Source organism: Rattus norvegicus, chromosome 3 (assembly GCF_021556685.1).
Source record: "Rattus norvegicus strain SHRSP/BbbUtx chromosome 3, alternate assembly SHRSP_T2T, whole genome shotgun sequence".
In the NCBI taxonomy this organism is placed as follows: domain Eukaryota; kingdom Metazoa; phylum Chordata; class Mammalia; order Rodentia; family Muridae; genus Rattus; species Rattus norvegicus.
Genome location: NC_141536.1, coordinates 109,974,390 through 110,001,185, shown reverse-complemented (window position 1 = coordinate 110,001,185; position 26,796 = coordinate 109,974,390). Strand labels below are relative to the sequence as shown.

At 39.3% G+C, this 26,796-nt stretch overlaps 1 long non-coding RNA gene across 1 annotated transcript in view; it reads right to left on the bottom strand.

The window, feature by feature from the left end:
* The window catches only part of LOC147995660 (uncharacterized), a 110,694-nt gene extending 85,434 nt beyond the window's left edge, over positions 1–25,260 (bottom strand). Inside the window, exon 1 of the long non-coding RNA XR_015683757.1 lies at positions 25,085–25,260. This is a non-coding gene — a long non-coding RNA (uncharacterized LOC147995660). The remainder of the gene's footprint in view (positions 1–25,084) is intronic.
* Between the last annotated feature and the right edge of the window lie 1,536 nt (positions 25,261–26,796).

Here is a 26,796-nt window from a genome sequence, read left to right as displayed (position 1 = left end):
AAACCCTAACATAAGAGTAATAAAGATTTGTTTGTTTGTTTGTTTGTTTTCCTTTTTTATTGGATATTTTATGTATTTATACTTCAAATGTAATCCCCTTTCTCATTCCCCTCCCTTATCCTCCATACCCCTGCTTCTTTGAGATGCACCCCTTCCCATCCACCCACTCCCACCTCAATGCCCTGGCATTCGCCTACACTGGGGTATCAAGCCTTCACAGGACCAATGGCTTCTTCTCCTATTGATGCCAGACAATGCCATCCTCTGCTACATATGTGGCTGGAGCCATGGTGGTTTAGTCCCTGGGAGCTCTGGGAGTCTGGTTGGTTGATATTGTTGTTCTTCCTATGGTGTTGCAAATCCCTTCAGCTCCTTCAGTCCTTTCTCTAACTCCTCCATTGGGGTCCCTGTGCTCAGTCTGATGGTTAGCTGCGAGCATCCTCATCTGTATCAGTAAGACTCTGGCAAAGCCTCTCAGGAGGCATCCATATCAGGCTCCTGTCAGCAAGCACTTCTTGGCATCAGCAATAGTGACTGTGTTTGGTGGATGCATATGGGATGGATCCCCAGGTGAGGCAGACTCTGTATGGTTTTTCCTTCAGTCTCTGCTCCACTCTTTGTCCCTGTATTTCCTTTAGATAGGAGCAATTCTGGGTTAAAATTTTGAGAAGGTTTGGTGACCCCATTACCAACTGGAAGCTATGCCTAAATTCTCTAAATGGTCTCTACAGGTTTTCTTTCCCCTTTGTCAGACATTTCAGCTAATCTTATCCCTGCTGGGTCCTGGGAGCCTTCCTGGCATCTGGGGACTTGCTGGCGGACTTGCTGGCAGCTACTCCCAGTTCCCCATCCCCCATTGCTACACACCTCTGTTCAAATTCCTGACCCTCTGTATATCATCCCTGTCTCCTCTTAAACCTGATCCTGCCCCTCATTTTCTGTCCCTGTCCCCTTCTTCTCTTCCTCCCAAGTCCCTCTCACCTTCTATCTTCTGTGAGTGAGTATTTTGTTCCCCTTCTAAGAAAGACTAAAGCATCCACATTTTGCACTTCCTTCTTCTTGAGTGTCATATGGTCTGTGAATTGTATCTTGGGCTTTTGAACTAATATCCACTTATCAGTGTGTACATATCATGTGTGTTCTTTTGTGACTGGGCTACCTCATCCAGGATGATATTTCTTTTTTTTAAGATGTATTATTTCATTTACATGAGTACACTGTAGCTATCTTCAGACACACCAGAAGAGTGCATCGGATCCCATTACAGATGGTTGTGAGCCACCATGTGGTTGCTGGGAACTGAACTCAGGACCTCTGGAAGAGCAGGCAGTGCTTTTAACCACTGAGACATCTCTCCAGCCTGTAGGATTATACTTTCTATTTCTATCCATTTGCCTAAGAATTTCATGAAGTCATTGTTTTTAATAGCTGAGTAGCACTTCATTATGTAAATATACCACAATCTCTATATCTGTTCCTCTGTTGAAAGACATCTGGGCTCTTTCTAGCTTCTGGATATTGTAAATAAGGCTGCTATGAACATAGTGGATCCATATAAATATTGTCAACCGATCTTCAACAATGGGCTAACAGCAACAAAGCAGCACGAAGACAGATACTTTGACTCCTGTGACTATAAGTAAGCACTCGTATACCAGAAATGAATCTGGACAAAAAGCTTACACTGTTCATAGAAAAAGCAAAGTGATCACAGACATAAATGTAAAACTATAATACTCCTAAAATTTAACACAGAATAAAATTTAGCTGACTCTGGGTTTGCTAACAGCTACATTGACATACCAAAGGCATAAGCCTTGATAAACTAGACTTCACCCAAATTCTAAAATTTGGGGGAAGGGAGGATCTGGGTGGAAAAGAGGACAAGGAGGAGAAGAAAGAACATGATCAGGTATTGGGGGGGGCAGTACTGAAGCCCTGAGGGCCAGCAGAGAGAGTAGAAACAGGCAACCTCAGGAGGTAGGAGATAGGGGGACCCTCTAGAATGTACTAGAGACCTGGGCGCTGAGAGACTCTCAGGACTCAAGGGAGGGACCTTAGATGAAATTCCCTACTGTGGGGAGAGGGAACTTGTAGAGGCCACTTCCAGTAGAAAGACAAGGCATCAAATGGAGGGATGGGGTTGCCATCTCACAGTCAAAAACTCTGACCGAGAACTGCAGGGTTAAAGATGGAGAAGAGCCTGAGGCAGTCCAGTGACAGGCCCAAATTGGAATCCAACTCAAAGGGAAGCCCCAAGGCTTGATACTATTACTGACACAATGGTGTTCTTACATACAGGAGTCTAGCATGACTGCCCTCCAAAAGGCCCAACAAGCAGCTGAAAGAGTCAGATGCAGATATTTACACCCAACCAATGGACAGAAACTGGTGACCCCTGTAGTTGAATTAGGGAAAATTTGGAAGAAGTTGAGGAGAAGGGTGGTTCTATAGGAAGACCGCCAGTCTCAATTAACCTGGCCCCTGATATTGCTCAAATACTGAGCCACCAGAGTATACACTAGCTGACATGAGCTGACTGAGCCAGGTCTTGACTCAGTAAGAGAAGATGCACCTAACCCTCAAGATACTTGAGGCCCCAGGAAGTAGAGAGGTCTGGTGAGGTGGGGGTTTGGGGATTGGGGGTGGGGACATCCTCTTGCAGGTGGAAGGTGATTGAGGGGGTGGGGGGAGGTAGTATGGGATGTGGAACACAGGGCAGACTAAGAGGGGGATAAAGACTGGACTTCCTCTATACAAAAGAGAAACAAGCCGAGAAAGAAATTAGGGAAACGACACCCTTCATAATAGACCCAAATAATATAAAGTACCTCGGAGTGACTTTAACAAAGCAAGTAAAAGATCTGTACAATAAGAACTTCAAGACACTGAAGAAGGAAATTGAAGAAGACCTCAGAAGATGGAAAGATCTCCCATGCTCATGGATTGGCAGGATTAATATAGTAAAAATGGCCATTTTACCAAAAGCAATCTACAGATTCAATGCAATCCCCATCAAAATACCAATCCAATTCTTCAAAGAGTTAGACAGAACAATTTGCAAATTCATCTGGAATAACAAAAAACCCAAGATAGCTAAAGCTATCCTCAACAATGAAAGGACTTCAGGGGGAATCACTATCCCTGAACTCAAGCAGTATTACAGAGCAATAGTGATAAAAACTGCATGGTATTGGTACAGAGACAGACAGATAGACCAATGGAATAGAATTGAAGACCCAGAAATGAACCCACACACATATGGTCACTTGATTTTTGACAAAGGAGCCAAAACCATCCAATGGAAAAAAGATAGCATTTTCAGCAAATGGTGCTGGTTCAACTGGAGGTCAACATGTAGAAGAATGCAGATCGATCCATGCTTATCACCCTGTACAAAGCTTAAGTCCAAGTGGATCAAGGAACTCCACATCAAAGCAGACACACTCAAACTAATAGAAGAAAAACTAGGGAAGCATCTGGAACATATGGGCACTGGAAAAAATTTCCTGAACAAAACACCAATGGCTTACGCTCTAAGATCAAGAATTGACAAATGGGATCTCATAAAACTGCAAAGCTTCTGTAAGGCAAAGGACACTGTGGTTAGGACAAAACGGCAACCAACAGATTGGGAAAAGATCTTTACCAATCCTACAACAGATAGAGGCCTTATATCCAAAATATACAAAGAACTCAAGAAGTTAGACCACAGGGAAACAAATAACCCTTTTAAAAAATGGGGTTCAGAGCTAAACAAAGAATTCACAGCTGAGGAATGCCGAATGGCTGAGAAACACCTAAAGAAATGTTCAACATCTTTAGTCATAAGGGAAATGCAAATCAAAACAACCCTGAGATTTCACCTCACACCAGTGAGAATGGCTAAGATCAAAAACTCAGGTGACAGCAGATGCTGGCGAGGATGTGGAGAAAGAGGAACACTCCTCCATTGTTGGTGGGATTGCAAACTGGTACAACCATTCTGGAAATCAGTCTGGAGGATCCTCAGAAAATTGGACATTGAACTGCCTGAGGATCCAGCTATACCTCTCTTGGGCATATACCCAAAAGATGCCCCAACATATAAAAAAGACACGTGCTCCACTATGTTCATTGCAGCCTTATTTATAATAGCCAGAAGCTGGAAAGAACCCAGATGCCCTTCAACAGAGGAATGGATACATAAAATGTGGTACATCTACACAATGGAATATTACTCAGCTATCAAAAACAACGACTTTATGAAATTCATAGGCAAATGGCTGGAACTGGAAAATATCATCCTGAGTGAGCTAACCCAAACACAGAAAGACATACATGGTATGCACTCACTGATAAGTGGCTATTAGCCCAAATGCTTGAATTACCCTAAATGCCTAGAACAAATGAAACTCAAGACGGATGATCAAAATGTGAATGCTTCACTCCTTCTTTAAAAGGGGAACAAGAATACCCTTGGCAGGGAAGAGAGAGGTAAAGATTAAAACAGAGACTGAAGGAACACCCATTCAGAGTCTGCCCCACATGTGGCCCATGCATATACAGCCATCCAATTAGACAAGATGGATGAAGCAAAGAAGTGCAGACCGACAGGAGCCGGATGTAGATCGCTCCTGAGAGACACAGCCAGAATACAGCAAATACAGAGGCGAATACCAGCAGCAAACCACTGATCTGAGAATAGGACCCCCGTTGAAGGAATCAGAGAAAGAACTGGAAGAGCTTGAAGGGGCTCGAGACCCCATATGTACAACAATGCCAAGCAACCAGAGCTTCTAGGGACTAAGCCACTACCTAAAGACTATACATGGACTGACCCTGGACTCTGACCTCATAGGTAGCAATGAATATCCTAGTAAGAGCACCAGTGGAAGGGGAAGCCCTGGGTCCTGCTAAGACTGAACCCCCAGTGAACTAGACTGTTGGGGGGAGGGGGACAATGGGGGGAGGGTGGGGAGGGGAACACCGATAAGAAAGGGGAGGGGGGAGGGGGATGTTTGCCCGGAAACTGGGAAAGGGAATAACACTCGAAATGTATATAAGAAATACTCAAGTTAATAAAAAAAAAAAAAAGAATATTTCCCTTCTCCCGTCCAAAAAAAAAAAAAAAAAAAAAAGACTGGACTGTAAGAAAAAGATTAAAGAATAAAAAAGTAAGTTGATACTATGATAATTAAAGAACAAGTTAGAAACCAAAAGAAGATATTTGTAAATAAAAAATCTGATATCCAGAATAAAAAACACCTCAGACTGAAAAATAAAAAAAATAGACAATCCAAATAAGAGGGAGCCCAAAGGAATGAACAGATATTTCACCAAACAAAATAAGCAAACAAACAAATAAACACATGAAAAGATGTTTCACAAGGTAAGTCATGAGGTAAATAGAAATTTCAATAAATATAAAATACAACTACAAATATATTTAATAGCCAAAATCTGGAAGAAGGACAGCACCAAATGCTTCAGAGCCTCCCCTTCAGAGCCACTGAAGCACAGACTCCTGCAGTATATGAGAGTCTTTCTTGGACATACCCTAGGATGCTTTCTTGGAAAACTAAATAGACTTTTACTCTATAACCCAGGTAAGCATGATTTCAATAACAGGAATTTCTATACAAAAACCGGTACGCAGCTTATGATAGTAAGTAACTGTCAAAAGTTGGAAATGGATAAGATGCCATTCAGTGCACGAGTGGATAAAGTACCCAGTACTCATACAGGGAACAGAATGCACATACAGGAATAGGATGTTGCTAGCACCCCAACTAAACTATGATTTCATGAAAGACATGAAGGAAACCTAATGCATGTGGCTTGAGTAAAGCAAACCAGGCTACAAACACTGTATGGCTCTGATTATATAATATTCTTAAAAAGATAAAGTATAGATTAAGTAAAGTTACTAATTACCATGGATAGGGACTGATGGATAGACAGAGCACAAGAGTTAGGACAGTGACCCTTATCCTGGTGGAATCAGGTAAGTTTGAATTAATGAAATTTACCCAAACATATAAATTGAGCAATGCCAAGAGTAAATGCTAGTACATAATCCAGACATTGGGTAAGAATGAGCTACCAAAGCAAACTCACCAACTTAAAAATACATCAGTCTATTGGAGAATGAAGACATAGAAAACTACATGTGTGTAGGGAGATGGTATCTGGGAAATCACATTATATACTACCCAGTCTGGATGTGAACAAAAAACTGGTCTAAATGTTATTCTTTTTTCCAAAAAAAAAAAAAAAACAAAAAAAACAAAACAAGTCTACATAAGAACTTTTCAAAGTCATGTTCTTGGTTTCTTTTCATTTCCAGGAAATTTTAACTAAAATTTATTTAATAAAAATAAATTAGTATCACTAAAAACTATACTTCATTGTACTTATATAGTTTATGATTGTTTTAACTTATATATATACATATATATGTATGTATTCTGTCTCATATATTTTGTATAATGATGAGATCGTTATCAACAAGTAAAAGATGGAGGAAAACAACTTTGACCATCAAAATGTTATGGAAAATTGAAAAAAAAACATTAAAATTTTAGCACAGCCAAAGTTCTATTCAGATGAGGATAGGAAGGGTCAGACACAGAAGAATTACATATTCTTCCACTGTGGGAGGTTGAGATAAATTCAAGTAGTTGCCACAGTAAGAGAGAGAGAGAAAGAGACAGAGAAACAAAGAGAGACAGAGAATGGGGGGGGGGAGGGAGGAAGGGAGGGAGGGAGGGAGGGAGGGAGGGAGGGAGAATACAAAACAAGTTGTGAGAATAACACTTAGGAAAACATTAGCAATATCAAAATAAATAAGATCAAGTTTGTAAGTATAGAAAATACAGAAGAGATGGTTTCATTATCTTTGGTTTTCTCTCAAGAAGAAAATAACAATACAATCAACTATATACCGCACAGACTTTGTTGTAAGGCATAACTTTAGATGTCTTTAATTTTGTATTAACATGGAGGAGGAAATAGAAGTTCACCAAGAGAACGATGGAAAGAGCATAGTAGATAATTGAAATTAGGATACCCATGTATCTCTTAAGATTATCTGATGAACAGAAGTAAATAAACAAATGAATTGGATATGTTTAAAATAAATATGCTTGCAATAGTCCAAAAAGTGTCTAATTTCATTTCAACCTAAATTATTCCCCCAGAGAAAAATAGGTTAAAGATAGTATCTTTTTAAGGTTGAATATTTAGAAAATCTTAAAATATATATACTTTTGTTGTTATCATCCATTTATTGTCAACTTGATGAGATTTATCATCAGCATGGACACATGCGTTAGCATGTCTGTGAGGAAGTTTCTAGATTATGTTAATGGAGGTGGAAAGACCCACCTTAAATGCTAACAACACCAGTCAGTGGGCTGGATATTCTAGATTGGATAAAAGGGGGAACTGAACTGAGATGAACATCAGTATTTTTTACCACTCTGGTTTCTGATGCAGCTTCTGGGGACCAACTTCCTCAAGGTCCTGCCACCATGGCTTTCCTGCCATGTTGAACTGTATCCTAGAACTGTATGCAAAAATAAACTCCCTATTCCCTTATGCTGTTCAGTCCAGCAACAGAGAATTAAATGATACAACACCTGAAGCAGAAAACATGGGACAAGGCTACGACACAGCTAAAGCTAACAAGGGTTTCACAAAAAAGATGAGCAATGGAGGAAGATGTTGAAAACACTAAATCCATGTTTTCCAAGTCACTGTGTACCCAAAAACATAAGCCTCTTACAGATCCTGGTGAAGTAGAAAGGCAGTTAGGTCTTACAGAAGTGACATGAAGAGTTTGTCAGCCCAACTCCATAAAATACCAGGGCACCAACTCCTGCTTGTCTTCTTCAGCACTCAGCTCAGGAGTCAACACTACTTCCTTCTCAGGAAAACCTGAGAAGTGTCAGTGAGGATGCCATGGACTGTGAGAGTTACTAATCTTCAGGGCTAGTACACATGAGAGTCAGTGTCCAATCAGTTGTTCAATGTTGCCTACATGTATGTTTAGATAACCTGTCTAGGCTTGGAGTACTTCTTTGTGTTGAGCCACTCCAATTTTATGTGTGGAATCTAAGCCCAGATGGTAATAATTATGCTCCATGAGTGCTAATGCCTTTTATAGATGTACCTTTATGGATTCAGGCACTTTGGCACAAACTTGGGAATAACTGCTTTCTTAGAGAAAGTTGCTTGTCTCTGCACTGACATGGGAAGGAAAATAAATACAAGACTGGGTTATTGAGTAGACTTATTTCTATAAAAAGTTGATGTAAGTATGGTGGGAACAACCATGGCATGGTTAAAGAATCAGTGAGAACTGGCTATCCAAGCTATAAAATAAGCATTTATCCCATCAACCACTCACACTTCTAAAGCTATTATGTAAATATATCTACCAGGCAATTATAGGATGCCATCCTAATGGCATTGAGGCTGGGGCTTCTATGATAAAATGAAGGGAGTACCATGGCCACTTTTTGTCTTCCATTTCCTCATAAAAGTAGCTTACTTCTCCTCGCCTGCAGTGAATTTCTCTTTCCCATTACATAAGGAAATAGAGGGATGGTAGACTCACCCCAGTCAACCAACAACTGCTTGTATACCTGTCACCAAGATAAGAAAGACATACACACATACACTGAAGCTGCTTCTATGAGTGTGCACCAGGGCAGAGGATCATACTACAGTTATTTCAATGCACATGGACAGAGACAGGGTCCCAGATTCTATAGCATAATGGATATGTGGACAACTTGAGAAAGATAAATGAGAATGGGGAGTCACCAGGACTGAGGGATACCTGTTCTTAACTCAGGTTCCTAGACACTGCAGCTCCATGTCCTCAGGACCTCTCTAGTCAGGGAGTCTTTAACACTTGCTAATAAACTCCTCTGCTTTTACTTTGCTTTGCCCTGTTTCCCTGTCTTTTAATTCCTTAGTTCATAGAAAAAAAGAACTCACCAACTCAGTCCATGTCAACAGAAGAAAAGCCAAGTCGGAGGCCAGAGATAGATAGTGCAAGTTGGGTGGATGATACTGCTTCAAAGCAGGTCATAATCGTGGTTAAACTGTTCCCAAGTCCTCTCTGAAGTCAGAGACAGGGCAGCAATCACAAAGCACTTTACTTGGGAGGGCCCTGATACAAGGATTTTGAAATACCCATTAGTTCAGTGTGAACAGTGTCCACAAAGTCATTATAGATGCCCATAGAATTAATACAAAAAGTGAATGTATTATGATAAACTCGCCCCCCCTCTGCCTTGGGTTGATGCAATATTCCTTTCACTTCCCCACCATATACTTTAAATAGCTTCTTGTGAACAAGCTCTCCTTAAATCATCCTACCTTGAAGGCACCACCAGCATCTTTAGACTTGGGCCGCAACTTCATTGTGGCATGGGCTCCATTTTTATTCCCATGACTGGCAGACTGTCAACACTAAATTCGATACACTTTTTACCACTTGATTATTATTGGGAGGATTCCTCTTTGATATGACAGCTCAAGATTTAGATTGTTAGTAATAAAGTAAAAATGATGGTGCTTCTTCCTCACAGTGCCACATATATACTGAATGGGTATTGTCCAAGTATAAAAGTAGATTATTAGCCGACAGGTACACAACATTAACTGCTTTGTCACGATGCCCAATATGTCTCCTTAATGAGGAAACTGTGCCCGTAGCTCGTCTGTCTGTACGAGCTTGTGCCCACATTGTGAGTGTTTTTACAAGCTTCTCGGCAGTGTGCATTGCATTCATATTTCCCATAAGTACTGTAACTCTGGCTGACACGATGATGCTCTGGGCTCTTCTGCCTTAGGGACAGTTAATAAGTTTTGTACTTTAAAGTGTTGTTTTATATTATTCTTGAAAAAGAAAAAAACCCACTTTTTATTGTGCCATGTTGGCAACTCTACTGCTGGAAAAACAACTCTAAAGCTTCACTAAAAATTCATAGCAACCCCAAAATCTTTCTCTCTGTGTCCAAAGAAGGTCAATATTCAGACTATTGTCCTTAGTTCCCCAGATATTTATGCAAAAGTTACCACCTAAGGCAATTCACGTGTTTAACTACGTACTCATTTTCCATATTCATTGAAATAGAATAGTATGAATTACTATAAATACTCAGCATTATTTTGAGTTACAGCACTTGCTCTTATTTTATCACTGTTTCATTTGCTTCAATTTATTAGTGAGTTTTTCTATAGCTGAGACTTGAAATGTTTCCCAAAGACCCGTAAATTAAGCAGTGGCCACCAAGAATGGCACTATTAGAAGGTTGTAGGACCTTTAAAGTGATCTGACAGAGGTGTGCCAGTCATGGTGGACATGCTTACAGAGAAATAGTGAGACTCCAACCCTTTGCCTATTCTCTTTCCCTTCCTGGTGGTGAAGAAAGCAGCTTGACCCAGCCATGTTCCTCCACAAAAAGTGTTGTCTCACCTTAGGCTCAAAAGCGACAGAGGCAACCATGCATGGAGACCTCTAAAACCAGGAGCCACAATCAAACTTTTCTGTTTGTAAAGTGATTGTGTCAGCTACTTTCTATATTCACGGTAGCTAACACTAATTGCTTTTGCATCATTGTGGAATTGAAAATGTTCAATTGTGGATAGAATAATAATAAAGACAAATTGCCATTTATTTTGCAGATTAAATTCTTCCTCATTGTGTTAAATGCAATCCATCTTATATTAAATTTACTACTGCCGGCTAAGTGTTAACAGGGTACATTAGATAATGGTTTATAATTAATTTAAGTATCACATCTCTAGAAGACTCCCCACAAATTGCTCTGTAGGATACCAAGAATTGGAAACTGTGTTTCTTCACACCAAAGAACACTAGTGTGCTGGTTGGTCTTTGTGAACTGGATAAAATCTTCGACATATTAGAGAAGAGAGAATTTTTACTGAGAGTTATGTTTCCTTAAGACTGACCTGTAGGCAAGTCTGTGGGAGATTGTCTTGATTAATGACTGATACAGGAAGGCCCAGCCTACTGTGCTATCCCTGGCAGATGGTTCTGAGTTGTGAAAAGCAGGCTGAGCCAGGTGTAGAAAGCACCCCATTCCACCGTAGCTCTGCTTTGGTTCCTGCCTCCAGGAACTCGCCAAGACTCTAGGCTGATAAATACTTTTCCCAATATTTCATAATCTTTGTATTTACCAGGGCAAGTGGGAATAAATACAGAGTCAGCCTTTAAAGGCCTCATGAAAGCTATACCTGGTGTTATGCCTTTCTACCCACATTTTGCTAGCTAAAGTGAATCTATGGACAAATGCAACTTTAACATTTACAGAAAAGAACAACCATAGAATTGTAAGAAGAAAGGCACAATAAAAATGAGCTCTGGGGCAAATTTCCATTGACTAGTATGTTAGCATTTAGGTAGTCAGTTGTGAATACATGCCCCTAAAAGAGGTTTATCATTTGTGTGTGTGTGTGTGTGTGTATGTGTGTGTGTGTTGACAACATCCCATTTCTCCAAATATTCAATGTTCCATAAAGACTATACCTGTATTAACGTAATCCTAGCCATATATGTTAAAATTCTGCTGTCTTTAAACAGAGATGTCTTTTCCTCAAGACTTAGCCTGCATTGTCCTGATACAACATAATGTACAAGAGAAGTGTATAAGGACAAAAGAATGAAAGAATTGGGTAAAGACAACATGAGAAATGTTCACTAGCATGGCAGACAACTGATATTTAACACATACAACTTTTAGAGCTGTCCACCCAGTGGTCAAAACAAGTGACATTTTTAACCAATCTTTTTGTTTTGCTTAAGGTGACACATGATATTGAGTCTCCTTCATTTCCAGGTCATGTTTCACGTGTGCACTCTTGGGAGTGTCTGCCTGTACCTCTGGCATTCCAGGTAGTAGCATCAAAAGACACAAAATAGGAAACAAAAGGTCAGATTCATTGAATCTGTGCCTATACAAAACTGGCCTGCCTAGTTTATGATTTCAGCCCAGAAAAGTCAAGAAATCGTTCATTAGTGTACAAGCATTGCCCAATAGGAGCACATACATAATGACATGGGAAGTTCACCTGGCTGTTTGAACGTCTCCTTTCATTTGGTTCACATATAAATGGCCCCAGCTATGTAACTGCTGTTATTAAGTGTCTACTACACAAGGAACATTTACGATATGAAATATACAATGAATGGCTATTTACCCAGAACATTTAAGTCTTACCTTTTGCAGTCTCAGAGTTCATTTGTTTTATCCCAAAGGGCTTTTGGAGCATTTTAGGGCTGGCTGCAGCCTGGTCTACCGCTTCTGAGAATTGTGTTTCCATGGAAGCTCTCTCTGCCCTGTATCCTTTCACAAGTGTCAGACCCGAAGTTTTATGTTTTTGTCTGAAGGCTCCTCCCTTCTAGATAACTTGCTTCCTTTCCTCTTTATTAATGCAGGGTTTTTCCTTCCAATGTCTTACTTATATAAAGTTGAAAACTATCAAAAATAGCAATGCATTTTGCTTTGTTGTATCCCTACTAATAGATGAATGAATCTTTGCAGTATGTACCCTCCCGAAGTAATTCAATAGAATAACTGCTGTTATTTTTACATTGTGTGTTTATCAGTTGCAATAAACATCCTGATACCAAAGTGATTTCATTGTAATGTAAATTATGATCTGACTTAGTAGAGTTAGGAGTCCTGCTATGCACTTTGGCTTGTCATTTGTCAAAAGAATAGACACATATATTTTAGCAAATAATCTATTTCACAAATGCTTTGTTTAAAACAAATGTTTACTTGATCCAGGGGTGTTCCTTTGAAGGTTGAGGCAGCATTGTTTATGTATAAGTAATATGATAATGAGCTGTTTCACAATGGAAAGCTCCTAATTTATAAAGAAACTAGAATTAGAAATACTGAGAATGTTGTGTCAGAAGCAGTTCTCCAAGATCAGCAAAACTGCACACAGGCAGACCCTGAGAAGCCACCTCTGTTCCTCTCTACTGACAGCTTGTCTGTGATCAGTGTGGGGGAAAAATCTCACAGTCAACAGAATTCCCCGTGCATTGTTTACTTCCCCTGGATCACATATTTGGATGTGTATGGCCTCTCTTCCTTTGATTGCTACAAAATCCTAGATAGATAGATAGATAGATAGATAGATAGATAGATAGATAGATAGACAGACAGACAGACAATAGAATTAGAGATAGAGATGAATGTAGATATATGATAGACAGACAGGTAGACAGATGAGGAGGGTAGATGGAGAGATGATAGATTGGAAAAAGGAGTAACTCTTCAGGGGGTCATTATGAGTTATCATAGTGACACTTTAACTAGAAATTTCATCAGAAATGAGCAAGGATATTGAATTATTGAAAGTTTGATTAAATTTTACTACATATTAAATACAACTTTCCAATTAAAACCTGGGAATATTTACATCTATCTCAAGAATGTATAAATTACCCTAATTTACTAAGCACCTATCATGTGCAGTATTTTCCTTATCTTTCAGTGTAAGGTACCAATTGTTTTTATTTTGTCAAATTTAATGTCAATATTTTCCATAACATAGAGAGAGGGGAAAGGGGGAAGAGGAAGGGAGGGGGAGAGGAAGGATATATATATATATATATATATATATATATATATATATATATATATATATATATATCCAACTTTGCTCTTCATTATTGGAGCTAGGAAGTTCCTCCTTGAGAATCAAGAGCTCTGAGACTACTGCTAGATGCTGGCTTTTCCAAGATGTCTTTGTCTTTCTCTTGCTGTGACCAAATCCCATGATACCACACAGAGTTCTCTTGGAGGAAGCCTGCCTTCCAATAAATTTGTCTTTGAGATGTTTCTATTCCTATATAATTGCTTGCTAAAATGTAGGCATTCTATCCCTTTCTTAAAGGATTCTTGCAAGTACCAATCAGACCTATAAACCCCAGTGATTTGGGAGAGCTTTAATTAGGGCTGCGGACTAGTCACAGCTGTGAGATGGGGAAAGTTTAACTTGGAGGAATATGAGTAAAGACTCACCAGACGATGGCAAAGTCTAAACTGTTCTTTGCATTTATGCATGGAAAATGCACTGTGGAAGCATCCTAACTAAAACTTGTGAGTGATTAGTTGAAAATTTGACATCTGTCTCACTGAGCATGCCAACAAACAGGAGTCTGGGCCTCTTATGATTTTATAATTTTGTGGGAGAAGCAGAGGAATCCTGACCCGTGGCAGACTCACAGCAGATGGAGAGGAAGGTATCTCAAACCCAAGACCGTAGGGATGCCCAGAGTTAAATAAATAGAATCCTGCCCCTTTATCTCCAAATCAGTAGAATTTGTCCAGAAGTATTGGAGATCCTCAAATTAATACCAGTCCAGTTCCACAGACAACTACAGAAGGTGGAAATAAATTAAGAAGAATGGGAATAAAGGGGAAAGCTTTTTATGTCACAGATTGAAAATGTTCATGATTGAAAACATATTGTCTAGGAGTTGGGGATTTAGCTCAGTGGTAGAGTGCTTGTCTAGCAAGCACAAGCACAAGCAAGCCCTGGGTTCAGTCCCCAGCTACGGAAAGAAAAAAAAAAAGAAAACATATTGTCTAAAATGGCAATATTCCTCACACTAATTGATCTTATCCAACACAGTCCACAATCAAAATTTTAACTTGCCTTTTCTTTTTGTCAAAAACTGGTAAACAGACTCTGAAATTCTTAACCAAATGCAGGAGATTTGGAACAGTCCAAAAATCCTAAAGGAATCAAGTTTGAAGACTTTTGAAAGTAACCCTCAGAATTTAAGTCGGTATGCCACTGGGCTAAAGATTAGACACATAGAAAAACAGAACTGACTAGAGAGACGAGAATTATAATGTCAACCTTATGTTGCTGCCATTTGGTTATCCAGCCTGGCAGTGAAGCAGGAAAGGTGTAACCATTTCAATCGGTGCCAACAAATAGAAACCACTCAGAAGAAGTAAAGTTACACCCTCAACTTCTACCATTAAAAAATGATCTCAAATGCTTCCAGGAGCTAAATGCAAACGCTGAAATTATAAGCTACCTCACAGAAAATACCTTCGGAGCAAATCTATATGACCTTAGGTAGGCAATGTTATGCATTATGTCAGGAGGTGAGACACAGTCCAGCATAAACAACAGGTTACCTTATTTAAAGCCAAAAGAGTAGCTTACCAAAATAGAATGCTGTCATGATGCAAAGAATCTCACCAAGAGAGTGAAAAGTCATTGCACATGATGACAGACATTTGAAAAGCATGCATCTGACAAACAGGTACAAGATACATAAAGAGCATTTTACAGCCCAGTAATAGAAAGATATGTAACACAACTTAAAAATGGGCAAGGATTATGGGTAGACATTTCTCTAAAGATGATGTACAAACAGTGCTAAGCACATGAAAAGACAGCAAACACCTTTAGCCACTGAAATGCAATGAAAAGCTCACTGAGTTGACAATTCATGTGAACATGTGGAGAAAGCAGAGTCTCCACTTAGTGTAGCCATTGCTAGCAGCAATATAAGATGCTGCAACAATCTGGAAGAACTTTGTAGTTAACATTAAAGAATGTTAAGCAGAGTTACCACATCATCCATCAATTTCACTGCTAGACACATACCATGTGTGCCTATTTCCCTAGAGTCAAAAGAAAAGAAAAAATGTATCCACACAAAACTTCCACACTTATCCTAACAGAAATACTGTCCCCAAGAGGAAAACCAAAATTTTAAATATTCACCTCCTGAGAATATGTTTTAAAATCTGATACACTGTTTATTTTTAGAAAAAAATGAAATATTTTAAACTCATCTTGCAATAATGATCTCACAGTTGTGAATACACACACACACACATACGCACACACACGCACAAAACCTCTAAACCATATACTTTAGATGAGTCATTTTATAGCATACAAATTATAACTCCATAAAGAAGTTTATTTAAAATGAGAACATACATGAAAGCATATTTAAATGGACAAGAATCACATGAAGCAAAAGATTTTTTCTTAATCCCTTTCGTGAGAATGATCTTCTGAGAAAACTAAAAGCTTCTTCTGCTTGGAAATCTAGCCTCACTCATCGCATATCCCATTATTATTATATTTTTTGGCCCACAACGCACTTAAGCAAGCCCCAAGAGATTGGAAAAACCATACCTATCTGAGGGAGTTTTATGTGTAGCCCTGTGGGAATATCTATTTGTTCTTTTCCTTGGTTTCTTGGAAACTCTGGAGTGATTAGTGTCTCTTGTATGCTAATAAAATGATTGGCTACAGGTCTCTAGACAACTTCAGGAAGAGGGATAATCACTAAAATACCATGACTAGACACTTAGAATTTTCCCACAGCTAAAACCCTAGACACAGGAGAGGAACTGGGGTTGAGATGATCAACAGTGGTCAATGATGCAATCGATTATAATTAAATGAAGTCTTCATGAAACCCCAGAAAGAATTCACAAACCTTCAAAGTTGGGGAACACATCACCCATCCTCATGTTCCGAGACAATGGCGTATCCCAACTCCAGCGAGGCAGGTACTCCTGTGCCACAGGCCTATTGCCCTGGCCTTATTCATCCTTCATCTCTCTGCCATCAGTATTCTTTCTTGCTTCCCTAATTAACTAGAAATATAGGAAATGTTTCCCCTGAGTTCCATGACTCATGTTTCTAAGTTATAACCCAAGAAGGGAGCAATGGGATTCCCAGCTCACAGCTAGTTGATCAGAAGCATAAGCAACAGTGCCCTTGGCATTGGAAGTTGAGGGTATCCTTGTGGTACTGGAGACTTTTTCAAAGAATGATGTCACAACTGAACTGCACCAAAGTGACCTAGATTGTACTGCATTGCACTTAACATGCCCCAACATGATCAGACTATCTCAGAAGGGACTGGGCTATAAAACAAACTAGCAGCATGGTGTCTATTGATAAATTGCTGTGTATGGAAGAAAACCCACACACATGATACATGAGGCAGTATCACAAGTGGTAAATAAACATGAGGGGGAAAAGCCACTTTAGTTCTTCCTGCCTGCGAGGCTGTCTTTTTTAGACTCCATAAAGCTATAATTTAAAAAAATCCTCACTTTCTCCCCTTTTGATATGCATACGTCTCCAACAAGGGAAGCTGATATACAGTTTGGATTTTTTTTTTTTTATTAACTTGAGTATTTCTTATATACATTTCGAGTGTTATTCCCTTTCCCGGTTTCCAGGCAAACATCCCCCTCCCCCCTCCCCTTCCTTATGGGTGTTCCCCTCCCAACCCTCCCCCCATTGCGGCCCTCCCCCCAACAATCTAGTTCACTGGGGGTTCAGTCTTAGCAGGACCCAGGGCTTCCCCTTCCACTGGTGCTCTTACTAGGATATTCATTGCTACCTATGAGGTCAGAGTCCACGGTCAGTCCATGTATAGTCTTTAGGTAGTGGCTTAGCCCCTGGAAGCTCTGGTTGCTTGGCATTGTTGTACATATGGGGTCTCGAGCCCCTTCAAGCTCTTCCAGTTCTTTCTCTGATTCCTTCAACGGGGGTCCTATTCTCAGTTCAGTTTGGATTTTAATATGTTGTTTTCACACAGAAGGAATGTGCTTTGGCTGCACTAAATATAGACCTACCAGCCCAAACAATGTATGTATGGTGGAGATAGTCTCTCCTCAAAAGGCTTACCTCAATGTGTAGGATCACAGACCTTCTCACTGACAGTACAAACTCACAACAGTGTACTACTCAGGTTTTTATGGTGTGTTATATGGGAAGATTATGAGATTTCTAATTGCACTGGTTTTTAATCCTTGCTTTTCCAATTATTAGATGTTTGATCTTAGGAAAGTTATACAAAGCCTCTGTCCTTTCTGCCTAGTTTTTAGTATAAAGAAGTAAGGGGAGTCCCTCATTCAGGTGCAAGTGAGTCAGGCAACACAAAGAAATTCACATACTTAATGTCCTTCATACCTCCCTCCCATGTGACAGTACACTTCCACATGGGAATACAGTAGGAACCTCCTCGTCCTTGCGTCTGCTTCCCAATAGACACAATATTACCCACCATGTAGTCAACATCATTCACTGGGTCTTCACTCCCTGGAAGTGAGGAGAAAGCCAGTCTGCAAGGAAGCATGTCAAAGAACGATTACCATAAGTATACCTGCAATTGTGAGCCCCCTGGACAGATGGCAGTTAGTTCCAGGATGCGGTACTAGGCAGGTTTCTTCTCTAAACCTCACAGAGCTTCAGGTAGCACCTCTCCAGTGTTAACCTCTTCTTTAAATCCTAACATGAACAGGACTGCCCTCCACTCACTTAATCTTTGAGCAACCTTCCTCCAGTGACAACAGAATTGGGGATGAGACCAACTCCTGGTCCCCTTACAGAGCTGCGCTATGGCCCATCTTAATTAGAATTGCACAAAACTGATTTATCCAGGTGCAGAAAAGCAAATAACAGAACCTTGTTTACCTCTGCTCAGGTTCTGATTAAAGTAAAATAATGATTTTTTTTCTGTAAGTGCTTTCAAATGTGATGACCTAAATTTTTTTTCCTTTTTACATTCCTACCTGGATTAGCATTCTGACCCACTCATATAAAATATGATGTTATGATCTAGGGAGCTCTGAGATCATTAATGTACAAGGAGATCTCATGATGATTTGCTTAGAGATGTATGAAGACATAGCTAAATTAGGCTTCTTTGGCCAATGCCTGTTACTTTAATGTGAGAGTAAACTCTATGGCCTGGCAGAGAACCATGCAGAATTAAGAACTCATCCAACTGGGCAAAGTTATGACACCTAAGAGTTCCTTAACAGACCATATTTGCCAATTACTCCTCAACTTAATGTTTTATTTATGAATCAGGTTTAATTAGCATAACAATAAAGGACCCCTTGAAAGGCATTTTGAATAAAATTGACTTTTGGATTTTTACTACCTTCAACTCAGACACATCAAAAGTTTTTATTCATGAAAGAAAAATACCTACTTTTAACTTATTTACTATCTGGAATTCTTTTCATCTTGTTTTCTTAGTTAATATACCTCAAAGATAATATTTGTATTTGGTTTTAAAGGTTATTTTTATATAGATTGGTTCTGTATTTTAAGCTAGATTGTTCACTAGCTATGCTAATTTTATCTCTAAGAAACTAAGGCAGTTTCTCATTAAACACATATGCCAAAGACAGAAAGACTTATTCATTCACAAAAAGTGGTTTTAATGCAAAATACTTTGAGCATCGTATCAGTAAGCTACTGCTGTGTAACAAGCCTTTCCTAGCAACTCATTTAAAAGTATCATATTTCATGCTATTTATTTGTTTACATGTGGACATTTTTTTCTATTCCCAGTATGAAGTAGAAAACTTCTGGTTTCTTTGGAGACTCAGTTGTGTCATGTGATGTTTTCCTGGGAACTGTCTTATGAGAGAATGTTTTCATACGGAAAGATTTTTTAATAAGAACAGACACATGGTGTTTTTCTGGAAGCTACCTGGAAAAAGGCATCTGATGTTATGCTAGAGCACAGTTGAGAGGGTCTAAGATAAACCAACAGTGGGTGATGCTGTGTGGTATTGATTCACCTTGCCACTCTTTGCTGGTCTTATTAGGCCGTGCTGATGCAGGTCTTCACTGACAAAACTGTGTGGTAATGATTCACCTTGCCTTCTTTGCTGATCATTGATTTGATATCATAAAAAGAAATACACCAAAGAGTTTCTGGTGGTGCTCTGGTGGCTTCTTGACACATCTGTGGACACAGGCCAATTGGCAGAGCCTTGTGGTTTCCTCTGGATTGAACTGCCAATGCTGATTTGTGAATGGTGTTTGCAAGTGGATCGAGCTACTGCTGCTGATTCTTGTGAACCGAACTGCTGATATCCTGACAATGCAGATTGGACTCATCCCAAAGAACTACTTCTAAAAATGTCCACAACCTCCTTTGCCCTATCAACCTTCACACTACCTCTGGTGGGTGATGGGCTAGAAGGGAGGTTATAGCATTTAAATACACTTATTAAAGTAGATTTTAAAAAATATAAGCCTACACTGGTGGATTTGTGAATGTTAGAACACTATGGCTTGAAGCTAATCTTGGCTTGGATCTTTCACTAATCTGAGAGTCAACTGGTCTCCTCATCTAGGATGGCTTCAGCTCTTTCCTACATTGTCTTGGTGATATTCAACTCACCCCATTAGTGCTGTATAAACAGGCCAAGGCTAATTTAATGAAAGGAAAACTAAATATGCAGGGCCTCTGGAAGCTTTCATTCAAAAATTGTCTCTCATATTGCAAACTAGAAGTCAAGCTAGTTCAAGAAATTGGAAACTTGTGTTTTCTCCCATTAATAAGAAGCCTCTATATAATTTTGAAAAGGGGTGAATGCAGGTAAGAGAAAATGTCTGTTGAATTCTGGTACCAGATCATTAAAGCATCATCATCATCACCCACCATCACTATCATCATCACCACCATCACCATCATCATCATCATCATCATCATCATCATTGTCGTCATCATCATCCTATCACACAGTATGAAATCCTTGAGGTCATAGGTTAGGAAGAAATCGGGAACACAACTGTAATAATATGCCATGGGAAGAAAAATATATGGTAAGATTACAAAGGATCAGGAAACTTCAGCAATGTGAGGACACATACCACTGCCTTGGATGACTATCAGTCTATTCCCTAGCCACTTTCCAGACTTTTCTGTCAGTAAGCATATAATTTGGGGAGATGGGAGAGAGATTTAAGACATAGTAGAGACAGACATTAGGGGCAAGATTTTTGTTTGTTTGGGTGGGTGGATTTTTTTTTAAAAAATATGTATTACCAAAACTCCCTTTAACTCCTGTCAAAATCAGCTATAAAATGGAGACTTTTAATATGAATTTAGTGTTTGTCCAACCCACTCAACCATAACTCCTATTGGAGACACCGTTGGTTGTGTGTGTTCACACAACTGTTCACACTGCTTCAGCTGTTCTCTATCAGAAAACAAAATTCATAAGAGATTAAGCATAGAGACATTGGAGATGGGAGATGGACACTTTCTCACTGAAGAACAGACGTACGCCAAGTCCAGCCAGACTCTCAAGAAAGAAATTATCTGGAAGATAGGTTTTCTCCCTAGTTACAGTATGTTAAAAGTATGCTGAATTGTGAATGAAAACAAGAAAGAAAGATGGAATCAAATATTAGACCAATGCTACTTTGAATATGTGTCTATTTAACTGGCATTTAACCAGTAGGTCATTATACAGGGATGGATACTAAAAACACAGAAATAAACAATATAGATTTGGTCTTTCTTGAAGTGCAGTGAAAAAAAGATGACATAAACAATCATATGTCACTATGATAGTTGTAGACAAATTTCCAGGGTATGCTGGAAAACAGAATGTAGGTCAAGGAAGTGGTCCATGGAAGGACAGAATTTAAAACCTATGCCTGCTGGTCAAATAATCATTTTGAAATCAGTGTGTGTGTGTGTGTGTGTGTGTGTGTGTGTGTGTGTGTGTGTGAGAGAGAGAGAGAGAGAGAGAGAGAGAGAGAGAGAGAGAGAGAGAGAGAGACCTCAAAATATTCACACAATTACATAAAGACTCAACAAACACTTGGCAAGAACTTTGAAAATTTTAAGCTTACTTGCCATCTATTCAAACTCATCCCTTCTGTTTCCAGCCACGTTTCCTGGCCCTCTCCAGCATTTCTCACTTGACCTTGTTTTCAAATTTAATAAATTTAGCTTTGGCTTTCATTTCTATCTGGACCCCAGAGGCAAAGTTAAAGGCACAAACAAGAAATGCTTGTTCTGTGAGCTCTAGAATTTCATTAATCTTCATTATGTAAGAAACGCTTAGTGCTAGAAAGCTAATGAGATACTTTAGCTCCCATCTCATTCCAGTAGGTGACAGGGGGGTTATTTAGCATGGAATTTCACTGGGAAACTCTTGATTTTTGTGTGTCTACAACAAAAATGACTCTATTTCTTGGCCAGTGAAATCGTGTCTGAACTAATCTTAGAGCTCTAGGGAGCATCCTAGATTTTTAGTGGAGTCCAGTGAGCTTTGGAAGCATAAGGCCATAGCTTTTATCTGAAAGAGAGAGAGGACTGGGGTTATTTAAGATGGTTGTGATCCTGATCTGCCAGTTCAGTAGACCAGAAAAGATCCTTCCATAAATCATGAGGGACCTTGGATATCTTGTGAAGGACACCAAGAATTATCCTTTAGCACCTAAATTTTTAAAGAGGATGATGAAATTATCATATTTATATTTTATTAGGTAACACTTCCCGATTCCTATCTCTGTCAGAAGGTCTGTTCTAGAGAAACCTAGGCTTAGGCAAGGTCCTAAGAGTTCAGTTTACATGAACAATGACATCTAAGAGTATCTTGTAAGGAAGGAAAGCAATAACAAGGAAGGGAAGGGTATTAATGAAAGGTATTGTTCAGAAACTTACTAAGTATAGCAAATTAATGTTCAAATTTCCAGTGACTTCAGGGAGTCCATGTAAGAAATGCCCACTTTGGTATTTTCTCTCAATGGATGAAGGCAGACCCTGACATGACTAAGTCTTCAGCATTACCTATCTTACCTTAGCACAAACTATTAGGCTCCAGGGGTCAGGTCAACCCCTTGGGCAGGAAGTTTAAGGTGAATGAATCTTTATGTCATGGGAACAGTGAATGTCAAGGGCATGTAGCAAGACACTGATGAGTAGATAATAGTTAAGTGATCTAATAGTAAATCATAGGACTGCTGTCCTTATCAAATGAGAATGAGTGTCTAATCCATGACAGCAGAGGGAATGAAGAGAAAACATTTGGAAGTAAATTTGAAAAAAGTCAATGTGACTGACAATCAAAGGAATAATAGTGAAAGAGGATCTAGAAAAACTCCTGGGTCTCCAGCTTGAAGCTAAATAGAGATTCCATGGTCTCGTTAACAAATGCAATAAAAGTCTTCATCCCCTTGTGTGAGATTTTTAGACATAGCATACTTTAAATATGTGTCAAAATCACAAATTGGCTTTCCCAGAAAGTTGACTCTAAAGTAGAGGTTAGCATGCAATGGGTATTCATTTGAAATCATTAGAATAGGATCCTTTGGAACCAACTCAGAATAAAGAGACTACAAGCAGGATCAGTGAAAGCCAATGCAGATTTAGTGAAAATCTCACTCTGCAACGATGGTACCCACTTGAGCAAGCTGATCAGATTGTCAGTTCACTAGAAGAAGGCCTTGAGAAAGCACATGAGATCAGATGAGATGCCTCTCTTTAGCCAGGGCAGTCTGAGAGAAGAGCTGACAACTTGACAGCTGTGAACACCCCTACACACAGCGAAGTTAAGAGGTACTCTGTTCCTTAACAGGAGTCTGGACAATTGATCCCAGAATCCACCACAGACAGGACTCAAGAATCAAGTTACTAATTCCCTCTCAGGTCTAGTGCACAGAAGAAATGTCTGGGCTAGCAGTATATTTGAAGAGCTTTCAGTTGAAATTAGTTTCAATAAACAACTTAGGCAGATGGTATGTAACATATACTTCATTCTGAAACATCCCAAATGTGATTTTTCTGTGGCAAATTATGACAACTCGTTTGCCTCAGAAAGATGCAAATAAAGTCATTATGCCATGTACAACAGACTGTAAGTTACCTGTCAACAATAAAATGGGAAGAAGTGTAGCAGAATTGTTTTATTCAAAGGTGAATAATAAAACAGTAGAAATGTGAAGACTGTTAGTCCACATGTAATGATTGTGTTTCCCTACAATGTATATGAGAATCACAACAAAAGAAATTATATAATTTTCCATCAACCTCTTTTTGATGTTAGATTATGCTAATAAATAAATATGTGACTAGAAAAATATACAAATTTTAATGCTGATGACAAGGATAATATTCTTAATAGAACTGTTTCTCTACTAAATATTATGTTCCATCTGACCAAAGCAATGTAAAAACTTAAAAATAGGGTCTAGAAAGCACTTGTTGCTCTTTCATAGGATTCTGGGTTTGATTACCAGCACTTACATGGTGGCTGACAACCATCTGTAACTCCAGTTCCAGGGCATCTGTGCCAACTTTTGACCTCTGCAGGCACCAGTCATACACATGCTGCACAGACATATGTGCAAGTAAAGCACTCATAAAATAAAATAAATAAATATTTTTAAGATGAAAAAATACTGGCACATTGCAAATTATTCCCCAAAGACACCTCTATAAGTAGATAACAGATAGATAGATAGATAGATAGATAGATAGATAGATAGATAGATAGATAGATAGACAGACAGACAGACAGATAGGAGATAGATGAGAGATAAGTGACAGATAGACCTAAGTATTAAAATAGTTTTGCCTCACAATTGCCTTCTATTGTATCCTCAGTGTCCTTCCCCCAAAGAGCCTCTGCATAGAAAATGTTGTATACCAGTCAACACTGCTGATCTGGGAGTTACACTCCCTACTCACTCATGTATAACTGACCAAGATCTATGAATGCTTTTCAGCTCCTCTGATTCTTTGTTTTCTCATCTGTAAAATGAGTTTCATAAAAAAAAGCTCATTCCCTCCTACCCTTACAAAGTGTTTGCTAGAACAAAGAGCTTTAAATTTTATTGCTATAAAGTAACATAAGAGTACATACAAAGCTACCTGGTTGCCTAACTTGTACCCTCAGAGCTTACCAGAAAAAGAGTCAACCACTGGCAAACCACCCACCAAGACCAGAAAGTCAAGACCCTCAAGTTGCCAAAGCAATCTCTGTTGTGAATGATTTACAGTGACATTCCCAGTGTCCCAGAACAGAGACAATGTAAAAAACTACATTTTCATTACACCTGCTCAAGACACCATAAATCTATGGGTCTAGACTTCGAAGTTCTCTTTTTTACATCATCCCAGAAGCTCACTTGACATAAATTATGGCCTCAAAGCAGCAGGATACTTGTGAGAAACGCCTCACATTAGAAGCTTAGCTGCATATTAAACTACAGCTTAGTCCTAGGAACTCACCAATTGACTCATAAGCTCAGAAATTCCCAGAGTGTCTCCTGGTATCATGATCTGCTCGCTCATAATTCTCTCATAAGTCTAAATCTGCATGAAAAGGAAAAGTGACAGCAACAGCACCAGGACATCCTGGATATTCCTAAGCAGCATGTGGCTGCCTCCTACACTTGACTTCATTCAGGAAGTCCAGTTAAATTAAGAATCTGAAATGGGCTTGCTACTTATTTATAACTATATAAGGATACCCTTTCTCCCAGCTTGGTTCCACATTCTTGAATAAAAGCCATAGTCACCCTCTGCCTATCCCACAACTAAAGAATCCCTTCTCTAAATGTCTCTCCAGGAAATTTCACTCACAGAGTTTCCTCATCTTCTCTAGGAAACACAACTCTAGAATCCATGCCATCTGACTATTTTAGAGTTCCTTAAAATGTGAAGTTCATCAAATACTATAGGCAAAGAGATGGCTGAGAGGAGCTGTCTCAAGCCTCAAAGACTATCTGTACAAAATAGCCAACATAGAACTGACTCAGACTATGGAACTATTTATGCTGTAGAGTATTTTCTTTTAAATACTTGGGAAGTCATAAAATTTTAGGGACTAAGAGATGTTTGTAATACAGGTAGACAAAGCCAGATGAAGAATCCACCAGGATCAACAAAGAGAAACTGGCTGAAACGGAGAGGTGAGACAGAAACACTGGCAAAGCATTGTCTCAATGTTCATCCTTCTAAGAAGAAATGTTGGAGACCAAACTTGGGAACAGGAGGTGGAATAGATGTCATTGAAATAATCCAAAAATGTCAGTAAGCAAATAAATAAGAATTTTTTTAATCCTGTCTCGAGGGGTGAGTATTCAGGGTCACTCCAAGACAGTATCCAAAATGTTAGGCTCTAGCAGACTCATTCTCAAAGCTCTCCTTGAAGTGCTTCATATCATATGCACATAAACAGTATCCTGGGACATCTCACATCCCCTCCCATTTAGATCTATTTCCCCAATCAACAAAACTGACAGAAAAACACAGACAGACACACAGACAGGCAAAGAATAAAGAAACCAGAGGTACCCCCATGGAGAATTAAACCAGAGGTTCAGGGACATCTCATTTGGCTCCCAGAGTTAGGGCTGTGTCCAGCCTTTCTTCAGTGTCCTATTCAGAAGCCTTCATAAACAGACTTACCTCTGAAGATGACAGATTTAGGAGACTTTCTGTAATTTCTTTTTCTTTCTTTCTTTCTTTCTTTCTTTCTTTCTTTCTTTCTTTCTTTCTTTCTTTCTTCCTCCTCTCCCTCCCTCCCTCCCTCCCTCCCTCCCTCCCTCCCTCCCTCCCTCTCTCTCTCTCTCTCTCTCTCTCTCTCTCTCTCTCTCTCTCTCTCTCTCTTTCTTTCTTTCTTTTGTAGAGGTACCAGGATCCTCTGGAATGTTAGTACTGCAGGCAGGAGAAGTTCATGGGGAATGTCCCAGAATGTGAGTTCCCTAGAAAAAGTGTTTCCCATGCTGTCACCCCAGAAAGAATCTAAGACAACTCCTCACTGTGTCCTGGTGACTCAGTCTCTAGGAATCTTGCCTATCAGAGATTCCTACCCAGACACTCTTAAGCTAAATAAGAAACCTTTCTTGCTAGCAGGTAGTTGCATGGGGAACTTGCCCATATTATGCAGGTACAACAAACCTTGTGGCTCTTTGTCTTTTATGCACAAAAGACACATT